The sequence below is a fragment of the Cryptomeria japonica genome, chromosome 10 (genome assembly GCF_030272615.1).
Source record: "Cryptomeria japonica chromosome 10, Sugi_1.0, whole genome shotgun sequence".
Lineage (NCBI taxonomy): Eukaryota > Viridiplantae > Streptophyta > Pinopsida > Cupressales > Cupressaceae > Cryptomeria > Cryptomeria japonica.
In genome coordinates, this window is record NC_081414.1 from 226,811,674 (window position 1) to 226,837,239 (window position 25,566).

A 25,566-nucleotide genomic window follows, 5' to 3' on the forward strand; every position below is an offset into this window, starting at 1 on the left:
TCAAAACACGTTAATTTCCACATTCCAGCAACTTTCAAGCATTCAAGATTCAACATAAGTCAACTTGTAATACCAGCAAAATCACATCTTACACACTGAATCTATCCAAGGGCACATCAAGACCTGACATTTGGAACCTCAAAGTCATACCATTTGATCACGCAGCTTAGCACTTGCGAGGATTTTGTTCAAGAGAGGATAGAATACTTAATATTTTAGTCTGTGTTGCATAGTGCATAAAAAACACATCAAGAGTCCCCAATACCAAGTTTTCCACTATCAAATCTTTAATACCAGCCCCTTGGAGCTTATTAAAACATACCTTGTCTCAATAAGCAAAGGGGAAGTTTTTCTCATCCCCAAGCCCTTATCAGAACTTTCAAGAAAGCAAGACATGAAGAAGATAAAATGACATAAGCTTGCAGAACCACCTTAATTTGAAGGAGTTGCCCAACAAGACTAAGCCAGAACCCACTCCAAGACACAAGCTTGTTATCAATCTTGGCTAAGGTTTCCATGCAAAGATTTACGCAAGATTTCGCATAAAATAGAGGGATCCCCAAATATTTACTAGGAAATATTGCTACCATAAAACCCAAAAGCCACAAATTTTCTATTGAACATGTAGGCTTGTATAAAAAAAAACATTTTACCATCATTTATGGATTGACCAGAAGCATAACATATCCCTCCAAGATCATTTTTAATGAATTGGCTTCTAATACTAAAGAAACCCAAAATAAAGCCATGTCATCAACAAATTGGAGATGAGTAATTGAAAACATGGCACAAGACTAGACCAAAAGCAAATGATCTCTTCAAAATTCTACCCAATGCTTCTACTAGAAAGATGAAGAGGTAGAGTGCTTCTACTAGAAAGATGAAGAGGTAGAGAGATAAAGGATCTTCTTGATGAACTCCTCTCGAATGTCAAAAGAAACGAGCAAGAGTAGCATTCACTGGTATAGAAAACCAAACCTACAAAACATAATTCACCACCCAAATGACCCATTTGCAAATGAAATTAAAAGCTTCCAAGACTGCCTCAAGGAAAGATCAACAAACCTTATCGAAGGATTTTGAGGTATCTAACTTCATAACCATCCCTTTAGCCCTAAAATTCTTCATCAAGTGCATAAAATCAAGGGTTACTATTATGCTATTAAGGATTTCTTGGCCCTCCACAAATCCGTCTTGCTCTTGTGAAATTGAATGCGGAAACAAATGCTTTAGATTCTCCATTATAGCCTTGGAATTAAACTTGTTGATAGTATTAGAAATTGTAATCGGTTTAGAATTTGCAAAGCACGCAAGCTAGTAGGGACTTGTTTATGGCATTTTCATGCACTATGCAACGCAGAATAAAATACCAAAGGCATTCTATCCTCTCTTGAATAAAAACTTCTCAAATGCTGAAGATTTGCAAAAGGATCACTTGAGATGACTCCAAGGTTCTCGATGTTAGGTCTTAACGTGTTGGATAGCTTCAATGGTATGATGTGATTTGTTGTACTTGCGAGGGGACTTACGTAGAATCTTGATTCAATCTCAATGGTTTGACGTTCCTCAAATGATGTTGCAATACCGCTCTGTCTACTTCTACTGGTTGTCGATAAAAAAAGTGAAAAAAGGTAGGGTTTAGGAATGCTATTCTAAACTAGGAATGCAAGATAATGGACAATCTCAAGTGAGCTCAACTAAGCATTGCTTTGACATCTTATGAACATCTCCACTACGCTAGTGCAATCTTGTAAGGGTAGCTCGATGATTTTCAAATCACTAACTCAAACAAAGACACCTTCAAAATCAAGAATATCAATGATGAATAGTAATTGAAGTTAAGCTTAAGCTGAATGATTCTAATTGACCACGCAAGGCGAGTATGCAATCAACAAACTACTAGTGGTATGGATAATGGAGCTTCACTATCAATCATGTACATGTATCTTTCACTCATCTAAAAATACTCAAAGTAAATTCTATTCTAATTTTTCTTTTTGTCTTTTCAATTATAAGCTCTCACAAAAGGGAATGAAGAAACAAGCAAATGCTCCAAAACTCAATAAGTCAACAACACTTCAATGATTTTATTAATTTCTGAAACATCAAGCAACAATTCTTCAAAGTCTTCGGATCAATCTTCTATTTCTGATTTCAACTTCTAATCTCTCATCTAATCGCATACAAATAAAATGAACTAAGCTTATATAGAGCCCTTGAAAACAATGGATGGCCAAGATTAAATCAACATCAAGAACCTAGATTTTGCCACCCATTTGGCACAAAATATGAGGAAAAATCCCAATAGGAAAATTTATTCCACATAGGATCATAACAAACTTTCTTCTAGAATCTTGTTGCTCTTATCCTTTTCTCTTTTTGCAAATTCAATGAATCTAGACGTCATTGATTCTATCTCGGTTATTGGCATTGTAGGCAAGTTCTTCAATTGTTCTTCTAGGTAGCTGACTTCATCCAAGCTCGAAGTGAAAGTTGTCTCCCAATCTGGTCCAAAGTCTCTTGCCTTGCTGGCAAGTATGATGAATGAATGGATAGCATCTAGTTGTTTCTCAGAAGGTGCTCCATTTGGTTCAAAGAAGATAATCTTCACTTTCTCCATCAATTCTTTAGCAAAACTATTCTCTTTTGTTCAGCATTCTTAGCAAAGGTTATTTTTTATTTTACCTTTCTTGTGTATGAAGCAATTGTACAAAGTTTAAACAATTCCTAGCTATATTACTAATTTCCTTACATTTCTAAATGCTACATTATTAGGAATCGGGATTATCTTAATTTTATTTTTTTTGATAGATAATAAGCCTATTACGAAGTAATTGGTAAAATATTTGCTTAATATTAACAGAGATCAATAGATCTTTATATACAAGAAGAAAGACGATGTTTCCTTAGGAAACGATTGTGAAGAATAGAAACATTCTATTCTAGCTAACAGCTAACTAAGTATTTACACAATTTTACAGTAGATAACCATTAACAATAAATAGAAACTATCTATTATCGTAATACCCTCCCTTAATGGTTAATCCATCCACTACACCAAGCTGTCCTCTAAATTTGACAAACTTATCTGGACCAAGTGGCTTGGTGAGAATGTCTGCAGTCTGATCCGCTGTAGGAACATACTGCAAGTCTATGATCCTGTCTTCAACCAGCTATTGTATGTAATGACAATGAACATCTACATGCTTGGTTTGTTCATGGAAGACTGGATTCCGTGCTAACTTGATAACGCCATCATTATCAACAAACAAAGTGGTTGGGCCTGCTGGTGACATCTGCATATCCCCAAGCATCCAACGAAGCCAGACAGCTTCACAACTTGCCTTAACTGCCCCTCTGTATTCGGCCTCTGTAGAGGAGAGAGAAACAGCCTGCTGCTTCTTATTGGTCCATGTGACGACACCGGATCCCAAACTAAACACATATCCAGAAGTTGACTTTTTATCGTCAACAGAGCTGGCCCGATCTGAATCTGTGAATCCACGGAGTCTAGGATTCGAACTTCGAGAGTAGAGAATTCCATAATCAGTAGCGCCCTTCACATAACGAAGCACACGCTTTGTGGCTATCCAATGATCAGCCTTGGGAGTTGTCATAAAGCATGAAATGTAGCTGACTGCGAAGCTAATATCAAGTCTAGTAGTAGAGAGGTAGATGAGACTACCTACTAGTTGCTTGTATGTAGCATCATCAACGGGAGGAGAATCAGACTGGGCTGATAACTTTAGATCTTTCTCCATAGGTGTAGATGCAGTCTTGCAATCCTACATACGAAACTTGTTTAACAGAGTCCTAGCATATTTAGACTGAGAAATGAATATACCAGAAGGCTGCTGCCAAACCTCAAAACCTAGGCAACAATGCATGAGCCCAAGGTCAGTCATGTCAAAAGACTGGCATAAACTCTATTTGATTCCTTGAATCAAAAATGCCGAATTGTCAATGATGATCAAATCATCCATATAAATGACTAGAAGGATGATATTACTATCAGTAGTTTTGATGTACAAGTTTGAGTCTAAAGAACTCCTCTTGAAGCTTTGTTCACTACGGTACTTATCAATTTTCATGGACCATGCCCTAGGGGCCTGCTTCAAACCATAGAGAGCTTTCACCAGTCTGAGAACCTAGTGTTCTTTACCTACAACCTTGAAACCTGGAGGCTGCATCATGTAGAACTCTTCTTGTAAGTCACCATTCAGGAAAGCACTCTTGACATCCATTTGATGGACCTTCCAACCAAACTATGTTGGCATGGCTAGGACTAATCTAATAGTGCTCATCTTTGTTGTAGGAGCAAAGGTCTCCTCATAATCAATGCCCTGACGCTAAGAAAAGCCCTTTGCAACTAAACGAGCTTTGTACTTATCCAAAGTACCATCAGACTTGTATTTGATTTTGTAGACCCATTTGCAGCCAATGGGTTTCTTCCCTGGTGGAAGATCAGAAAGTTCCCAGGTGTGATTCTTCAACAAGCTTTGGTGTTCAGATTGCATAACCTATTCCCACTCTAGAATACCTTTGGCCTCGAAGTATGTCTGAGGTTCAAACACACTGTGAATGTTGGCCATGAGAGCAAAATTAACTGTCCCTAAAGGTTTGCTCTTTTTCCGAGCAGTTCTCCCATCGATGAGTTCATCATCCCAAAGATCAACAAGTGTCTTGGCCCACCATTTAGGCTGGAGAGGAGAAGGACCAACATTAGCATCAGGAGATGCTCTATGATCAGGGTCCTCATCAGAAGAATCCAGATCAAAATCAGGTGAAGCATTGGCAAATCTAGCTGATCCTGCAAGAGAAGCCGGAGGTGTATGTACAGGAATCACCAAGATAACTAGAGCTACTGGAGCTGCAGGAGCACTCCCATCAAGTGGACCTAATGGAAGTCTATCTCCCAAATCATGAGCCTTCATAGGCCGCTCTGCTGAATCAGGAACAAGAGAGACGGGCGTGAAGGGTCCTCGTTGCTCATCAAAGACTACATCACGACTATACAAGAGACAAGATGTCTCAATATCGATCAAGCGGTAGGCTTTGTGAAGACTACTGAATCCAGTAAGCATAAGTTTCTAGCTCTTGGCATCCAACTTGGTGCGTGAAGCATCGGGGATCCAAACATAATCAAGGGAGCCAAAAACCTTCAGATGACTGATTTTGGGCTTGCCACCTGACCAAGCCTCTTCCGAAGTCTTGCCTTTGACCACCACAGTGGGTGACCAGTTCAAAAGGTAGACTGCAATGTTAACTGCTTCTACCCAAAACTGCTTCGAAACATGTCAGTGGTTGAGCATGGATCTAGCCATCTCAGTGATTGTTTTGTTCCGATGTTCAACTACACTGTTCTATTGGAGTGTGTGGGGTGTGGTTAACTGGCGCTTAATGCCATAAATATCACAAAAGCTAGAGAATTCATTAGAACAAAATTCCCCCCCATTATCTGATCTAAGAGCAATAATAGATTTCCCAGACTCTTTTTCAACTAGAGGTTTAAACTTCTGAAATACAGTAGACGCTTATGATTTCTTTGCAAGAAAATAGACCAACATTTTTCAACTGAAATCATCAACAAACAACAAAAAATACCTGGACCCAAGAACAGAAGCAGTAGCCATAGGGCCGCCAATATCAACATGAACAAGCTTAAGTACCTGAGAAGCCCGCCATTAATCGCCACTTTTGAAGGGTGTGCAATGTTGCTTCCCAACCTGGCATGCATCACAAACTCCAAGCTGCTAAGTTTGAATCTCTAGCAATCCGAGGACAAGCGCGTCCTGAGCAAGCTGAGCAAGATAGCGCACATTTAAGTGCCCATATTGTTGATGCCAAAGTGTACTGAGAGAAGACTGTTGAGCAGCCATAGCTAGGTCTTGAGAAACACCAGAATCTGCAAGTCTGAAAAGACCATGATCCTCAAGACCAATTGCAACAACTGATTGAGTCTCCTGATCAGTGATGGTGCACTGATGTGAACTGAAGGTGACATCCAACCGTGGAGAGGGTCGCAGCATCTGATTGACTGAGAGTAGATTGAGTTCCATCCCTGGAACGTGGAAGACGTCGAGGAAAATGAGATTCCTCCCAGCGGACTGAATCTAAATGTTGCCTTTGTCGACAACCGTGTATTCTTCCTCGTCACAAAATATAACAGAATTTGAATAAGGCTGGTAGTCAGTGAACCAGTCCCAACGGTGGGTGAAATGACGAGAGGCACCTGAATCAATATACCTAGCAGACGATTTGACATGATCTAGGGGTCTTTTAGCCACGAAAGTGTAAAAGGCAGATTCTGTCTGCTCAATGTGCTCTGCACTGTTCGCTTTGGGCTGCGAACTAGATTGCTTAGCTTGGGCAGCTAAGCACTTCCAACATTCAACCTTCATGTGACCATACTTGTGGCAGTAGTTGCATTGAATGTTCTTTTTCTTGGAGCCTTCTGATGCAGGAGCAGAGGGTATCTGCTGAGAAGACTGCTGAGAATGAGACTTGCCCTTATCCTTGTGAAAAGATTTAGCAGAAAAGGCTTGTTCTGTGGAGGTGGAGCTAGAACTACTACTGAACTGTTGTGTCCACCAATCTCGCTAAAGCATAAGTGTGCAGAGATCTGTGAACTTCATATCATCACCAGTAGAAGTGATGTTGAGAGTTTCGATAAAATGTGCATACAACTTGGGTAAACTTTTGAGGGTGATTACCACAATGTCCTCTTCCTCCATCTTGCGTCCAATGGCAAGCAACTGATCACGGATTTCCTCAATCCTATTCAGGTGATCCTGGAGCGATTTCCGCTCATCCATGACAATAGAAAACAGAGTGTTCTTGAGAAAGAAGGCCCTACTTTTATCAAAAGTCTCATGTAGGGTTTTGAGATGCGCCCATATCTCGACAGCTGTTTTGCCAAATGGAATCTGAGGGAGCTGATCATCAGTTACAGATAATTTGAGAAGCATCACTGCCTCCCGATTATGAAAGGTCATATGCAACCTGATCAGGACTAGCTGTAGTTGGACGCTAAGTAGTACCCAGAACCACTGGATCACTGTCGCGATATTCAAAGATGGTTAGCATCCGCTGCTTCCACATGCTATAGTTCCAACCATTGAACTTCTGATTTCCCTTGAGCAGAATATTTGTCAGAGATGCGATGGCACGAATTTTTGTGTAAAACGTGAAAAACTGAGAAGGCACGTAGTTTGAGGCAAAATGTCAGAGGACCCAGAAAAAATGAAGAGGCACACAAAAGAGAGCTTGAAAAACCCAGAAAGAATATGTTGTCGAAATCTGGATCTGCTAGCTCGAAAATTGAGGCACAAAAATCAAGGCACCCAAAAAAAATGGACAATAGCCCAGTTGAGCTCTCAAAAAACCCACCACGAATATGTGCTCAGGAAAAAAATCGATTGAATCTGGAGGGTCAAAACCCTAGCCGAAAGCCAGAAAACGTGGGTTTGACCAAGTTACAGGTTGCAGGAAAAAAAAATGGCGGGTTTGTACTACACTGAAAAATGTCGAAAACCCTCGCCAGACAGACGCGCGGCGACCTCGCGCGGCAAGCAGAAGACACAGTCCTTGACAACCTTGATAAGAACAAATTTCGAAAATAGAAGATTTCAAAAAAATGGAAAAAATTCTTCACGAATTTTTGTTTGAAAATCTTTTGAAAACAAAAAAAAATTCTGAAAATCTGCAACAAAACCAAGAAGCCTGAAAATTCTCAGAAAAGAATTCACAAATTCTTTATTCAGGCTCTAATACCATATTACGAAGTAATTGGTAAAATATTTGCTTAATATTAACAGAGATCAATATATCTTTATATACAAGAAGAAAGACGATGTTTCCTTAGGAAACGATCGTGAAGAATAGAAACATTCTATTCTAGCTATCAGCTAACTAAGTATTTACAGAATATTACAGTAGATAACCATTAACAATAAATAGAAACTATCTATTATCGTAATAGAGCCAATGGCACCGGTAGGAAAGAATCAGGTGAAGAAAACCTCCGGTCTTGCCCAAGGAAATTTATTCCTAGATTTAAACAAAACAATTACAGATAGTGGCAAATTGCCTAGATGAACTATACAATTGAGAGATCACTTTAATTACATCGAAGCTACTTGGAGCAGGATATAGAGGACTTTGCCAAAACAGAGCCATAGCCTACTACGACCGACATAAACCAGCTACCTGCACAAACAGATCTACCCACCAAACTATAATTCACCACACACGGTTAGTAAACCATACCATAATAAGTCAATATCTAGTAGAGCCCAAGCTTAAGAAAACCTAAAGAACAGGTCGAAGATAAACTTGTGAGTGCCTATCAAGAAATACCAAGCCTTACTCTTCTGGGTCGGATTTATGATTTCCTAACTATCTTAGCCAATATCTGCCATTAGAAGACCTAGGGAGAGACCCCAGAATAAAACTGAACAAATCGAAGATTATATACATCTCCATAGACAAAACAATTAGTCATGCATAGTCGAAAGGAAAGGAGGAAAATGGCGTAGTATCGTTAATATACAAAATAACAACTGCTAGAAATGAAAGGCCGAAGTCCAATTTCCTTAACAAGCCATTTGAACAAGAGAAACCGGAAGTGCTAATCTGAAACAAAGCATAAACTATACTATGAAAAGGAGGGAACTACAAAATTAATAGAGGCAAAGGAAACTAGATAGGAAATGTGAAAACATTACGACATAATTTTTTCACCACCTCTCTGTCATGCTCGAACTGCATGGCCACCGCTAGAAACATGGCTGCTATATCTAAGTTAGCCCTAGTCCTATCCTCATTCTTGATATACTCTTCCCCTAAAGTTTCCCTAACTGCCCTAGTAACTAGATCAGAAGGAAAAACAAGGATACCTTTCAGCCTATCGTCCTTAATTTCTCCTAAGAAAGCCATTTGTCTTTTCAAACTTCTCAACCTCAATGGTGTATCCATACTGCAATTTCTACGACAGACACTTATCCAAGACTCGGCTAAGGCTCAAAGAATTCACATTTCGCTAGAACTAAAGTCCTTCCTACTCTTAAATAGAATGATTTGAGAGAAATTTGCCGCCTCTAGAATCCTGTGAACTAAATTCACAATCAAAAATGCTACCACTTCACAAGAAAAGCCTGCAAAGTAATCGTCTTTTCCCATCTAGTTTAATACGAGTGTCAAGTGAATTGATATGCGAAGCGAATATGCTTAAGATTAATGATGAAGATATCTTCCTCCAAAATCATTCCTATGTAAGCTGGCGGCAAAAAACGTTACCAGCTAAGCTCTACTAACCTCGGTACTAAGGACAATCATTAAGAGGCTGCTAGAGAGGTGCACGTTAACCAATGACCGAGAGCAAACAGAGCTTATTAAAGTCCATGGGGGTAAATAAATATAATTAAGCATTTATAAAGCGAGCAAGTAGACCTGACCTAGGGCATATTTATCGAGCTGCTCGAAAATTTCATCAAGATAACGAAGGTTAATTAATATCATAAACCATTGGTAAGGACTAAATGTAACTAGGAAGGAGGGCAAACTGATACTAAAGTATATAAAAATTATAAAAAGTAATGCAGATTTAAAAGGATATTTATATCTATGAAGTTGTATATATATATATAAATGTATACATATATAAATATACATATATTTATTTGTATACATATATTTATCTGTATATATATATATATATATATATATATATATATATATATATATATATTATAAAGAACAAGAAAGAACAAACATCCAAATATAAAAGCCATCATAAATCTATAAACATGATAGAATGATAGCCATTATAAATACTAAAGTTAAATATGCTAAAAGGCAATAAAAGAAGCGGAGATGGGTACAATACATCAATGTACATATATACATAAAATTGAGAAATTCCAATAACTGAAAGGTCACTGAAAGAGAAGGGTGAAAAGAAATCTAACATTACTACGCATTTTAAACTGACCTCAAAGACACTACGCCAGAACCACTGTAGAAGATCTTACAAAGAAATAAGTCAGATTAACCAACTCCTACTCTTTCTTCCCAAATATCGTCAGCTCCTTGATTAGCCAAGGCATCTGCTGTAAAATTGCCTTCCCTGTAGATGTGATTTACCGTGGAATACTTGAAATATTTTAATAGCTTTGTGGCTCTTAGAACCAAATTGTTCAATTTCCAATTCGAGGTCTTGCCTGTTCTCAAAGCATTGATAGTTATTGTTGAGTCCCCTTCAATTTCAAGCCTCTTGATACCTAAGTCTTTGCAGAGTAGAAGACCTTCGGTAAGTGACTCTACTTCTGCCTCAATATTTGTGGAAATCCCTATAGGTTTTGAAAACGTTGCTACAGTCGATCCATCCCACAAATGAATCGCACCCCCTATCCCTACAATGCCTGGGTTGCCTCTCGAGGCCCCATCAAAGTTGAGTTTAAACCACCCTTTGGTCGGAGGGGACCACTTGCAAATTTTCCTCGGATGTACAGATTTGTTACCACCAAAACCGTAAAAGGGGGAATGATGAGACCTAGCCAGTTTTTCCTAATTTTTTCATCCCTTGGAGTAAATGGAAAGTTATTGAAGTTTCCACTATTTATTTTGCAATTAGCTACTTCGATAATAGATGCCTCATCTTTGTTCCAAAGTTGTTTAGGTAGCATAGCCTTATCTTTACAGATTCTCCTATTCCTTTCCTTCCATATTTCCCATAAGAGGATCGATGGGGAGATGATCCATAGTAAACCATGAAGACTCTATCTAAGGTAGGTTGGCCATCCTAACAAGAGTTCTATCAGATGATAGGAGGGTTGTCACCCAATTTAGTTTGTTGATCAATCCCAACCAACATATATTAGTGAAATTGCAACTGGGTAACAGGTGATCCACCGTCTCTTCAGCACTGAGGCAAAGGGGACACCTACTGGGGCCAACATAGCCTAACTTCTTAAACCAATCCGTAGTCAGAATTCTCTTCTGCATTGCTACCCATAGGAAACGACCTGCCTTTGGAAGGCATAACTTATCCCAACATAAGGAAATAGGTAACTCTGTTTTGTTAGGATAGAGTCTATTACAGAGGAAGTTATACCCATCCTTGACCTTATATTCTCTAGTAGTGGATATGGACCAAATGAGGGTATCATCTTTATTACTAAGCATAATCTTTCTTTGGTCTAAAATTTCATTGAGTTTATTAACTTCCTCTTTTGGTAAACCCAAATTGACTGGAGATTTCCACCTCCAACCTAGCACTAGATCCTCCGGATGACTGATAATGTAGTCAACCACATATTTACCAACTTTTGTCTCCAAAGTATTTTTTCAATTTTGGTCATTTAGAATCTTATGTATTGGTGGGTAACCACCCCACGAGTCTTCACAAAATAAGGCTTGGTCTTTCCCAATATTCCAAGACAGTTCAAGGGTAAGAATATCCCTACAGCTGACTAGGAAGTTCCAGATCCTCGAACCTTTAGGCAGATTTAGGGTTCTAAAAATGTTAGTAGGCTCCTTAGAGTCTAGATATTTGACTAACAGGACTTTCACCCATCTCCTATGGGGTTCCTTATACATTTTCCAAATTAATTTAGCTCCTAGAGCCTTATTTTGGAATGCCTGGTTTCTAAGCCCTAAAAACCCCATTTCTCTTTAGGTCGACAAAGCTTCTCCCAGGCTATTAATGCGAATTTCTTCCTATCTACCAGCCCCTACAAAAAAAAGGTTCTTAGTTTTTTATCAAGCTTCTTTTTAACACCCGTCGGTAAAGGAAAACAAGTCATCTGATATTGGGGAAGGGCAGAGAGTATAGATCATAACATGATAACTCTACCTACCGCTGACAACCACTTACCTTTCCAGTTTTGGAGTTTTTGATCAAGCTTGGATAAGATATGTCCCCAGAGATTGGAAGATCTTTGCCCCTTGTCCACAGGAAGACCTAGATACTTACAAGGTAAAGACCCTATCTAAAAACCTAACACATTGGCAATGGCTTTCTCTGCTTTAGCGTCTGTGTTAAAAAAGAGCCCGTTTGACTTCTCCTTATTGCCCACTTGCCTAGATGCTCTAGAGAACCAATCTAGAATTAGCTTGAAATTTCTGGCTTCTACCAAACTGCTTACCCCAAACAGTTAAGTATCATCAACGAATTGCTGATGGGTGACAGGAGGAAGACTGTTGGTGACTTTTATCCCCTAGACATTAACCAACTCCTGAGCTTTTTGAATGCTCCTTCCTAAGGCCTCCGCCATGATGATGAAAAGGAAGGGAGATAATGGATCTCCTTGCCTTAGACCCCACGAGATTTCAAAGAAACCTTCACAAGCACCATTAACTAAAACTGAGACCTTGGGACTTGAAATACACTCAAAGATTAGATTGATCCAAGCTCTATTAAAACCAAAAGCCTCTAAGCATTTACAAAGGAATCTCCAATTTACCATGTCATATGCTTTCCTTATGTCTAATTTCATGAGCATACTATTAAAACCAAAAGCCTCTAAGCATTTACAAAGGAATCTCCAATTTACCATGTCATATGCTTTCCTTATGTCTAATTTCATGAGCATACAAGCTTGATGGTTATGTTGGACAGAGTGGATAGCTTCCTGTGCTATGATGACTCCATCAAAAATGGACCTACTCGGAACAAAACCAGTTTGCTCCTCCGATATGATACTTGAGAGCAAAGGCTTAAGACGGTTGGCTAGTGCCTTTGAAAAGACCTTATAGATAGTGTTGCAAAGTGATATGGGTCTAAGGTCATTCATACTGTCTACATTCTCCTTTTTGGGGATGAGAAATAAGGTGTGATTAATTTCTTAAAGGAATCTGCTAGAGCATCTTGCCCCCTCTAAAGCTTCTACCAACACATCACCTATGAAGTGCCAACAAGCCTGAAGGAAGCATGCAGGGAATCCGTCTGGACCAGGGGCCTTATCCGGATGGAGCTCGAATAAGGCCTCTTCTATTTCCTGTTTAGTGAATTTCCGATCTAAAAGGTGGTTGTGGCTGTCGTTAATAAATTTGGGGATGTTGTTAAGCAGGCTGGTTTGAGCTGTCAAATCAGAGTATCTCTTTACTTGGTAATCTTTGAAAGAAAGACACCACTTTTGCAGCAGTATCCCCTGGGTCATTTAGGATGACCCTGGATTCCCCCCTAATGTGGGTTATTTTGTTAATCCTATTTCTAGACTTTGCAATAGCATGAAAGAATTTTGTATTTTGATCTCCTTCAGAAATCCAAGTAGCTCTGGACTTCTGCCTCCAAAAGATTTCCTCCTTGGTCAAAATATCTTCATATTTACGGAGTAACTCTTTTTCTAGTAAGAAGCTATTTTGATCCATTCCTTCCTTAATGACTTTATCATTCAGAAAGGCCAAGCCAGTTTCTATGTCCTCCTTAGAGGCAAAGATATCGCCAAACCTTTAATATATTGTTCCAATGAAGAAGTTTTCTCTTAATATATTTAATTTTAGTTACGAAACAGTAAAGCTTTGATCCCAAAACATCCACCTCTTTCCACCATTTTTCTACATTCTCCAAAAAGGATTCATTTTTCATCCACATTTTCTCAAATTTGAAAGGGCATCTCTTAGGTTTTAAGTCCTCCTCAATGGTTAATTGGACCAGAAAATGGTCAAGGCCTGAAATGGGAAGGATGGAGGCCTTGAAAAGATAATGAAATTCCAAGATATTACCTCTGAAGAGAAACCTATCTAACCTTTCCGCAATATGGCTGAAACCTTGCCTTCTATCATTCCAGGTGAAGAAGCCATCATCAGTATTGATATCTATCATATTATGGGGGTTCTCTTCTCAGTACCCACGATTTCTGAGAGGTCAGCAATAGCATTGAAGTCCCCCCCTAAAAAGCAATTCTACTACGGGTAGGATGTTAGCAGCTGACCAACTTCATTCCAAACTATTACCTTCTCATGTGTAAGAATAGGGCCATAAATATTGAAGAGGATAAAGTTTAGGTTGCAACTAAGAGGTTTGACAGAGAAACACATCCAGAACTTATTGCTAGGGATATTATTAATTGTGATCCTCCTAGGTCCCAGATGATACCCAGACCCCCTAAGGCTCCTACCGCAGGTGTCACTTCCCACTCTAGGTAGCCTAATTTCCTTTTGAAATTTTCAATCTCAAGATTGATTAAGCTTGGTCTCCTGGACTAAGGCTAATTATGCTTTTGAGGTGAGGATGCAACGCTTTAGAATGCATCGCTTGTTAGGGGCATTTAGGCCCCTAACATTCCACGTTATGATCTTTATGGCTGGGTGGGAAGGTACTTCCCCTTCCCTACATTCAGAATCGAGGTTATTTTAGCCTGCCCAGCAGCTTCTCCATCCATATTTCTAAGTTCAATTATAGATTTCCTACCTCTCTTCTTCAAGGATGAACCACAGTTTGGTTGCCTCCCAAGCAAATACCTAACCCCATCTTACTACCACCTAAGGCTCCATCATCATCCTCAAGAGGTTGATTTCCTACCAATTCTGCCTCTTCAACATCCTCTTCCAAAGTCGTGAATTGTTCGAAGAGGCACTCAACCCCAAAACCTAAATCTCCAAACTCATCCAGAGTTGGGCAATTAACTATTTTTTGTTCTATCTCTATATGTTGTTCCAATAAACCCAGCTGCTCCTGCACATCCGCTTTGAATTTCTCTGCTCCTATCAACAGTTTTTGCAATTATGCTCTACTGTCAAAAACCACTTGCCTCGTATTCCTGTTCTTAGAGGAATTAATACTTCTGTACGTGTTGCTAACCCTGCAACACTATTTATATGTCCCAAATCCTCACCTACTATGGAAGATGTCTTAACGGGCAGTGAAGAGGGAATATCATTTGGACACATAGAGGGAGCCTTATTAGTCTGGAGGCATCTTGGACCCTTATTCTTCGACATGGATTTGCTACGACTCTTGACTGCCCTGTCTGCCGTTGTCAGAGCCCTAGAGGATGACTGACATTCTATAGAATTCAAATTTGATATCCCCCTATTGTTTGAACTCGAAGCAAAGACATCGTTATCAGAGGCATGCTCGCAACCCTAGGGGTTACAGAGGAAGATATTAGAGGAGTTGACTTCGCCCTCATAAAATGAGGGGGATATACACCAACTGCCCTTCTCAATTATTAACTCGAGTGGGATCAAATTTGGGTTTTCAGAGTCGAATTGTATAAGGAGCTTTATATCTTTTGCCAAATCCTTATACAAGCCTTCTACTCCTAAAAAGACTCCTAATTGTGAGCCTATAAAATCCATAATTTTAGGGCAATGGAATTCTATCGGCAGAGGACCTATGTTTATCCATTTCACAACTTTCTTGGGTTGAAAAGTTTTAGGATTAAAGTTCGGCATCCAATCAAAACACTGAAAGACATCCTTCTATCAATTTTACTTCACACTCCAGAATTTCTTTTTTAATATTTGAATTAGCGCAGATGATGAGAAAACAGTTAAAACCTAGGTTAGTAATACTTACCTAATTGGAGAATTCCTCTTTCCACCATTCTTTCATTTCATCAAAGATCCGATGTTACCCATTCCAGAAAGCAATAATACCCTCCTTGTAAAAAAAGTCACAATAATCAAGCAAGAGATCCGAAGGTAGCTTAATGCCTTTCTTTTTTTCTGCTTATCGAGAATTAAAGCTTGGCCAAAAGTGGCTACCACCGGAGGCGAAACTATTTTATCTTTTTTAAGTGGCTGATCAGAAGGAAAATTCCTGTAAGGGTTGGAGAAAAACCTAGGGCTACCGCATTTACCCTGTGGTAGCCTTTGCGCTTGCCAGTGAAGATTTGGCCACCGTGGCGGAAAACTAGAATGTACTGATCTTAACCATCTATCATTCAGAATCTTTTTGTAATTACGGACATTCCTCACAGAGCTATCGGCGATGTCGCATGAGTTGGGGAAAGATGATGGGAAACTAGCATATTTGGTGCTTCTCCGAAGAGGGCTGCCCTTATTGTTTAAGATTGCAGCATTGGCAGCCGAAGAGAGCCTCTGAGAGTTCCAACACCTCTTAGCTTTTTTCCCCAGAACCATCCGCCACTCTCCTTCCTCATCACTTTGCGTCATAGCGTCTTTTATCGCAGGGAATTTCAAAATTCGCATTTTTCTTCTTTTTTAATAAGAGATTATCTTAAATTTTAATATTTCTACAACATATATATTTAATTTAATCTACATATTTTTTTATATAAATTATTCTTTTAATTTAATCTCTATTGAACTATTCTTTTTAATATATAGTTCTTTATATATTAATGTAAAATACAACAATTTATTAAAAAAAATTACATTGTTCTATAACTATAACTATTATTAAAAATTACATCTTAAACATTGCCTAGAAACACCGCAATATCAACTACAATTATAGAAGTTGTATAATCATAGCTGATACTGCAATATTTCTGGGCAATGTTAAAGATGTAGCAAATAAATCATGCATTTTTGTTAAAGATGTAGCAAATAAATCATGCATTCTCGTTAAAGATGTAGCAAATAATATTTTTAACAAATCCGAAAGCGCAGCTTTTTTTCCCATTTTCGTGTAATGCCCCCTCCTAAGTTTAGGCTCGTTTTGACCATAATTAATCCATCTCAACATACTTATGACTTAAACTAAATTGATTACGAGACAAAACTATCTTTAACATGAATCCAATCAGTGATAACAAAGAAACATAGGCTTCTTTCTGATATTAACTAAAGCATTCTATATGATTATATTCTAATATTTATTATTACTATACATATATCCTTATTTATATACGTTATTTATTCTCAGATATTATCATTATATATTAAAACAGATGCAGTTATAAAACATTATTATTATTATTATTATTATTATTATCATCATCATCGTCATCATCATCATCATCATCAAAATTTATATCACTATTAAATTCTGCATAAGAAAGTTATCCGACTTCATATATTAAGCACATCCCCATGCATACCACGAGGAACACAGATGTTACTGCCTGTAGCTCAATAACCGTTCTGATCTAAGCTGTACGATTTGCAGACTATTAATCGATGTAAAAAGAATAAGAAGTAATCGATGATCCCCCCTCAAATAAATTTAATTCATTTATATATCTTTTCATATTCTTAAGAAGACAAGTCTCTTGAATAAAAGACATCTCTACGTAATAGTCACCATACTTTTTACATAACCAATTAGTTATCGGGCTCCCAAACTATTTATTAATCACACCTTTATAAGATTACATGGCATCCCTCTTTTTATTTTAACAAATCACACTTCATAAGATGTCTAGTATAGACTCATTGTAGTTGCTGTATTTAATCATTAGTGTCATTAAGATATAAATTCATATAGTTTGATCTTCAATTGCTGTCCATTTGATTGATCTCTTTGTGATTAAAGTCGATCGCTGCTTGTATTCACCATGAAGTCGCTGACTTTGGAATTTCTCTTGCTTAAGTGCACTTCATTGCAATTGCTGCTTTAATGCTTTCTTTTTCTTAACATAGAAATTATAATTTTCTTATAATTCTGAGCGACTATTTCAAGCTAATATTATTTAGTTTAATCTGTCATCATATATGCTTTGGTAATCACCTCCTTGGATTACCTTTCTTAATCAATATTTATTGTTTTCTTCTAAAATTATTTAATCGTTCTTTAATTCTCTTTGCTGCATAACATCTCTTTTTCTTTTGTAGGATAGAATCATTGGCACTTATGTTTTCTTTAATATATATTGCTGTGTATATATCAATGGTATGAAATCGGCAGTATTGCTGATAACCAAAATCAGTCTTCATTAAATGTAAATTATGTTCCTAATTTTTAATATATGCTAATAATACATTATTAATTTATTTTTATTTGAATATATCAAGAATATTATTAGTGATAAATATTAAATAAATAAATTTCAAATATCCATTTGTTGGTAATTATTATATTAATTAATAATAATAATTGCTTTATTTAGGATATATATACGATCAAGGGGGGACATGACATTTCGTGCCCTATTCACATCATCGGCGTCGCAATAACCTTTCTCATCACAACTTGCAAAAGAGAATCTATGAAATAAAAATTAGGTTTTCACAACTAAAAACTTTATTACTTTTTAGCACCAATTTTTTCCACGGGTGTATGTGATTTTCGACAAGTTTTTAGGGTTTTCCTTGCTGCACGTTTTTAAAAAACTTGATGCCGACTTTATCCGCAAGTGACTCACGGCTAACTATGGCTCACGAGTACTCGTGAGTCTTTTATAAACTCGCAGAGTTTTTCATCTTTGGCAAACCCCTTAGCTTTGATAATTAGGGATGAGGTCCCCCATTTGTGACCTCGCCGGTTCATAGCTCTGAGTCAAAAACATTTCACGTGGGGCCAAAGGGTGTGTCATGCAAGCACCACCAATCGCGTTAAAAAGTTTACCAGGCACTTCAAAAATATATATAAATATTTGAAAGCATTCCATATGTAATATATTTAATATCATGGATTGAAAACTTGTCACTTCATGAATTCTCATAATTCACAACTACTCCTAAGTCACTCACCCAAAAACTCGAGGCAGTCTTTTGTCAAAAAGCAAGTTTTTTGGCAAAAAAATTCAATGAGTACTCACGAGTTTGACATAATACCTTGCCAACCAAAACAAAACATCAGCCGGTGACAATAATAGCAAAAAAGTCTTCATTTTTCACACTTTCACTTTTCTAGCTCTCGTCACTCCTTAATGTATTGACAGTGCTCCTTCCAATTTGGGCTGCTACTTTTTGTTTATGCTTTTATGCCTTTGTTTTTTGTTTTTCCCTCACACTAGAAAGGTTTACTGCTTAACTTTTTGTTTTGGTTTATTTTTTGTTGAATGGCTAGCTGCTAGAGTTTAAATTTGATTATTATTCTTTTCAACGCATATTAAGGCTTGAAATTTTGAAATTCAGTTTTTCATTTGAGATATTGGATTGAAAAGCAGAGTTGATGACACGTCTCGGGACCCTATTTAAAAGCATAAAACCCCTAAGAAACAAGAACTAGTTCTTTGCAATTATTGTGGACAGAAGATTACAAGAGGCATCAAACGCCTCAAATTTCATCTTGCAAGATCCCTAGAAGAGATGTTTCAATTTGTGACCAAGAGTAACCCAAGTTTATAGGAGGCTAATGTTTCTCCTTCATTCAATTTTTGGTACTTCAGTAGCATACACTTCCAAGTTGCAATAGATCCTTACTGGGGGTCAATTATCACTGCATTGACAACACCAACAAAAGGGTTTTAGCCACTAACCTCGTGTAATTTGAGTGGGTCATTGTTCGACAATGATGTTAAATAGATCGAGACTTGGATGGAGGAACAAAAGATGGATTGTGTAGTAACTACCTATTGATGTGTTTTTTAGACACCTCTAACACAAAATAAAATACCAAACACACTCTATCCTCTCTTGATCAAAATCTCCTCGGATGCTAAATTATATGATCAACCGAGATGACTCCAAGGTTTCTACTGTCAAGTCTTGACGTGCAGATAGGTCAATGGTTGATGTGATTTTGTTGGAATCACAAGGGGACTTACATTGATACTTTAACTTTTGCTTGAATGTTGCTAGAACTTAGATTCTAACTACTTGCTTGGAAAATAAAACGGGCAAAAGAGATAGGATTTGGGGAGTCTAATCTAATCCAAAGAATGTAGGAACTAATTCTCGACTAGGTGTGACCAAACCAAGCTTTGTTTCGCCATCAAGGATCAACTACACAAAACCGGTGCAATCTCCCAAGGATAAACGAATGATTTTCATATCACCAATGCACATCAACCATATGAACAATTAGCATGAAGTAACAGAAGTTGCGCTTTCATAAAAGTTCAATCGACTACGCATTGCAATTTGCAATCAACAAATTACAAGTAGTATGAACATTCATCAACAATGATATCTTCCATTCATCTAACCAACTTTAAAGCAAATGAGAAGTAGAGACCATGCAACATGTTCAATTAACATAGAGAATTCACCATAACTTCAATGAAAACAAAATGTCTCTTACAACAAGATCTTGGCAACAATATTTGCTTTCTCCTCCTATTCTAACTTCTACTTTAATTTCTAATTCTTAAGTGTTGTCTATTCTTGAACTATTGTCTATTACTCTACTATTGTTAAACTTTACAAATGAGTAAACTGAGCCTTATATAGATAGCTTTTTACAATGAATCGCTTAGATTGATGCATAATTGATGGCCGAGATTTCAAAATGGAGAACACTAATTAGGGTTTATAATATTATTACAACAACTCACTTTTTTTTTTTTTTAAATAATGCCTGGTAAACTTTTTAACATGACTGGCGACGCTGGCATGACACACCCTCCGTCTCCACGTGAAACGCTTTTGACCCGGAGCTATGAACCGGTGAGGCCACAACCGGGGGACCTCATCCCCACACTTCACTTGTTCAAACCCGCGAGCACAACAACCCAGCGAAGACATAAGGCTTGCGAGCACAATGGCCCAGCAGGGGTTTGAACCTTGGTGGCCGCTTCACCAATGAAGTGTTTTCACCGCGACACTACATGTCCGAAGACATTACAACAACTCACTTTCAGCCAATGAGAAACTTACATTTAATTTGACAAATGTCACAAATTGAATGTGAACCAATAAAACAAGAGGTTAGATTTGATTTACGTCCTACCACTTGATCTACTTTTTCTCTCTCTTCAATATATGCTAAGACTTGTGCTTTGAAATGCCATTACCATCTTTGCTTTGCTTAGACAAAATTTGATGTCTTGTGCAGGGATCATGCATAAATGGCTTTTCACTCAACTATAACCTTGTATTTTTCACTTTACATTCACCACAAATCCAAACATAACCCTGTTGTGATGTTTTCACACATTGCCCCATTGCAAATGGGGACACCTACTTTTTGCTTTTTAGGGTTTGTCTTTTTAGGTCTTTTAGGGTTTTGTCCATTGGCCTTTGCATTTTGAGTGTCGCCAAGGGGATCACCTGGATAGCAGGTTCTGCTTGAGTTAAGTCAAGTTGGTGAGTGATGAAGTCTGTGATGTCCTAATCCTGAAATTTGTCTAAGTCTGGAATCTCCTAAAATTTGGCTAAGTCTGAAAGTCCTGATCCTGAAATTTGGCTAAGTCTGAAAGTCCTGATCCTGAAATTTGACTAAGTCTGGAAACTGAAAAACCTCCAAAAACTAGATTTTCCAATATAACTCCTGGAGGTCTGAAACCACTCTCAAACATCCTGAAAGTATATATGGAATATAACTTAAAGTTCTATCTTTCTCCTTTCTTATACTTAAATGTTATATTCCATAAAAATTATCCTGATAGAGAGTTCAAAAAGACAAATTTCGCTCCTGACCCTTGCTGAGGATCCAGAGCGAATTTCGCTCTTGACCCTCTCAGGAGGTCCAAAGCGAATCTCGCTCCTGACCCTTCCCAAGGGTCCAGGGCGAAAAATCAACCTAGGACTCATTCCTGGCCTTATTCGACCAAATTTTGATTTGCAAAGCATTTTGTTTGGACTTTGGGATTGATTGAAAACCTTGAAGAAAATGATGAATTTTGGCCAAGATTGGAAATTTCGCTCCTGACCCTTGCTGAGGGTCCAGAGCAAAATTCATTGTAGATTTCGTTTGCCAACTCGCTTGAATTTGAAACCTTGTTCCTGGCCTTGAAAATGATCTTACCTTGCCCTGTGAAGTGATTTGAAACTAAAAGATTGAGCAATTTAGCCTAGATTGTAAATTTCGCTCTTGACCCTTGCTGAAGGTCCGGGGCGAAAATGTGGTTCAAGTGTATTTCTCGCTAATTTTGGCTAACTTGTTTTGTGCAGGGTTTTCCGGAGAGAAGATTGGACGTTACTGGATGCATTTGAAAGTTTGAAAGTTTGAAAAATGGTGAATTTTGGGCAACAAAGACAAAAATCGCTCCTGTCCCTCACTGAAGGACCAGAGCGATTTTCTTTATATGCACCATCTTGTGACCTTTCTTGGACATGAGAATTTATTCATAGCATGAAGCAAGATAACATCTTCCTTAGCAAAGAAATTTCGAGATGAAAAATGAAACGATTTGATCATGATGGCAAAAGGCGCTCGTGTCCCTCACTGAAGGTCCGGAGCTTGATTTTCAAATTTGCACTATTCTTGCAGGATCAAAGTGATTTTATGATTGAAAGAGATTAAGGAAAGCATGTTCTATCCGTTGAATATAATTTGAGTGGTCAACAAAGGAGGAAATCAACCCAAATGACAAAGGGCGCTCCTGTCCCTCACTGAAGGTCCGGAGCTAGATTCTAAAAGTGCAATTTTCTGACAAGGACAAAACAAGTTTTTTGATTGAAATGGATGGAAGAAGGTGTGTTTTGCCCGTTGAAGATAATTTGGAGGGCTAACAAAGGACGGATAAGCTTGAATTTGCAAAATTGCTCCTGTCCCTCTCTGAAGGACCAGGGCGAAAAACCTAATATCCAACCTTTCCCTCCAAGTTTGGACAAATCTAAGCCTTGACGCAAGTTTGAAATGATGTTTAAAACGCCTTGAGGTGGAATTGAGATGCAAGGATTAAAAATTTTGATGACAATTTGCAAATTTGCTCCTGTCCCTCTCCAAGGGTCCAGGGCAAAAAAGGTCCTAATGCACTTCCCTCCTAGAGATTAAGTGAAATTAAACTCAAGATTCCAATTAAAAATGTCGTTTTAATGCCTAGATGAAGTTTCGGACAAGAAAAATGAGGAATGCAAGGCCTAAATTGAAAGTTCGCTCCTGTCCCTCTCCAAGGGTCCAAGGCGAAATTAATGGCATTCTTTATTTTATTTTTTACCATATTTTGAGCGTTGATATCCTTTAAAATTGCATTAGATGCCAAATTGCTAACTTCAAAATATTTGGAAAAAATTAAATTAAATTGGCATTTGATAAAAGGCACATTAACATTTAATAAATTAATTTTGAGCCTCAAAAAAAAAATCGAATTTTTATTATAAAGGCATTTAAAATTAATTTTTGTGAAATTAAAATTAAAAATGGAGCGCTTGAGGACTTATTTTTATCATTTTATCAAGTCGGCCTCTCCTTTTTGCAATTTTATTTATTTTTTAGGCCTATTTTGCCAAGTCGGCCTATGGGGAAGCAAAGTGGTGAGCGCCCTATATAATAGGGGTGTTTTGATCAAGTTTAATCAATCATTCACTCATTACTTCAAGTGCGAATTTGGAGAGCGAGAGGAAGGTGCGAAATCTGGTCTATTTGGAGCGAATCTATCTCAAGTGTTGGAGGCTAGAAGGAGGTGGAGTTGATTCTTATGAAGGCTAAAGGAGGCGCATTTTGCTCAAGGGAGAACTTTGATCTACATTTTCCCTAGCACATTCTCCTATTTTTGCATCATTTCTTAGAATTAGTACTCAAGTGGAGGTATGGCGTAATCACCTAAACACCATTGTTGAAGATTTGAATTTTGAACTTTTTGAAAATTCTAAGTTTGGCATAGTTAATTAGGAAATAATAACTCAGGATTTATCATGAAGTTTCCTAATTAAAATCTTAAATCTTCCTTTTAAGTTTAATTTCTACAATTCAAGATATATTATTAATTGTGAAATGTTGTGTAGGTATCAAGATGGTGACTCCCAAGCTCGAAGGATCTACAAGTCGGAAGGCTCTCCTCAAGGAAAATCAAGCCAGATCAAGGACGGTCTCCTCCAAGAAGATCAAGCAAGGAGAAGGGCGACCTCCTCCAGTCTAGCATCGACAAGGACGACCTTCTTTGGTCAAGCATCATCAGGAATGACTTCTCCAATCCAGCATTCCAAGGCGAGGTACATCATCATCCTGCAAATCAAGGACACAAGAAGTCAGAGCAAGGGTTCGTTGAAGAAGCAGATAGTTCCAGATGAATTAATTAAAGCTAGCTTCTCAACAACATCAAGTTAAATATCTACCAAGTTACAAGTGTCAGACGAGGTGGCATCCTAGTCATCACTTCTCCAGTCAATGTGGTCCACCTCAACATGTCCAGATTCAATGTACCTAACTCATGGAAGGTGGCACAAACTTCAATGTACCTACCCCAGCTATCCATTGGTTGAATTTTCCAGAGAAGACATGAGTCCAATTAATACAATTATTTCATTGGTCAAGCATTAAATGTTATGTAATGGTTGTAACAAACCCTAATTAGGGTTTTCATTATTGAATCTTGGCCATTGATCTCAAATTGATCTCAGCCATCGAATTGTATTAAGGGCACTATATAAGCCCCGGCTCTTCATTTGTAAAGGCAGTTAAAAGGAGTTAAAAAGGAGAATTGAATAGAAGATAGAGAGTCAATAGTTAGAATAGCGAATTAGTCTAGCAATTAGAGTAGAATAGGAGGACAAGGCAAGAAATTGTTGCCATTGATTGTAAACAAACTCCATTTTCATTTTAGTAATGGTGAAGTGTGTCGTTTCATGCAATATGCATGGTTTCTTGTTAAATCTTCAATCCTAGATGGTAGATGATTAGATGAATGGAAGAAATGTGCTTGATTGATGGTGAAATTCGTATATCCATACTACTAGCAGTTTGTTGATTGCAGACTTCCTTGCGTACTCAACTAGAATCGTTCAGCTTAAGCCTAACTTCAATTATCGCTTCTTCATTGATATGCATCAGCCTGATGGTGTCTATGCCTGCAGTGATGATTTGAACATCATAAAGCTTTCCTTCGAAGATCGCACTAGCCTTGTGGAGATGGTCCTGCGATGTCAAAACAAGACTTACTTAGAATTTCATCAAAGATCATTCATTACTCCTACATTCTTAGTATTGAAATTAGATCCTTTCCTCACCCTCATCTATTTTCCTTTTTTTTCAAAGCTAGTAAGAGCCTGTGTTCCAGCAATATTCAAAGCAGATCAGACGTTCAATCATCAAATGTAAGTCCCCTTGTGATTCCAGCAAATCACATCATACCACTGGTGCTTGTCCACACGTAGAGATCCTACATCGAAGAACCTTGAAGTCACCCTGATTGATCCTTTTTGCGATATCTTCAGCATTCAGAGACTTTACTCAAGAGAGGATAAGGTACCCTTGGGTATTTTATTCTGTGTTTGATAGTGTACAAAATACACGTCAACAAACCCCCACCACTTAAAAGTTGTACCAAATTCAACGTATATCATGGGAAGAGTTTGGGTTTGTTTTGATGCAAGGTCGACTCATGGAGCTAGAACCGGTTGCCATTATAAGAACTAAGCCAACAATTTCAATAAACGCATTCATACCTAAGACTCGTGGAGGAAAATGTTTTTGTTTTTCATTCACAATATGAAAATTGAGTTTTCTTTTGCCTTTCAGATGTATTCTATGCCACATTTTAGGGTTTGGAGGGTGAATTGCACTTTTTAGGGTTCAGAAAGGTGAAAAAAAATTAAAAGGCAAGATTTGCTGATTAAACATCGAAAACCACCCTGGGTTCACCTGAGATGGACCCATATGTGTTCCAT

At 37.9% G+C, this 25,566-nt stretch overlaps 1 protein-coding gene across 3 annotated transcripts in view; it reads right to left on the reverse strand.

Moving 5' to 3' along the window:
* LOC131077815 (ATP synthase subunit O, mitochondrial) overlaps positions 1 to 25,566 on the reverse strand; it is an 84,848-nt gene that overhangs the window by 9,646 nt on the left and 49,636 nt on the right. The window lies entirely within an intron of this gene.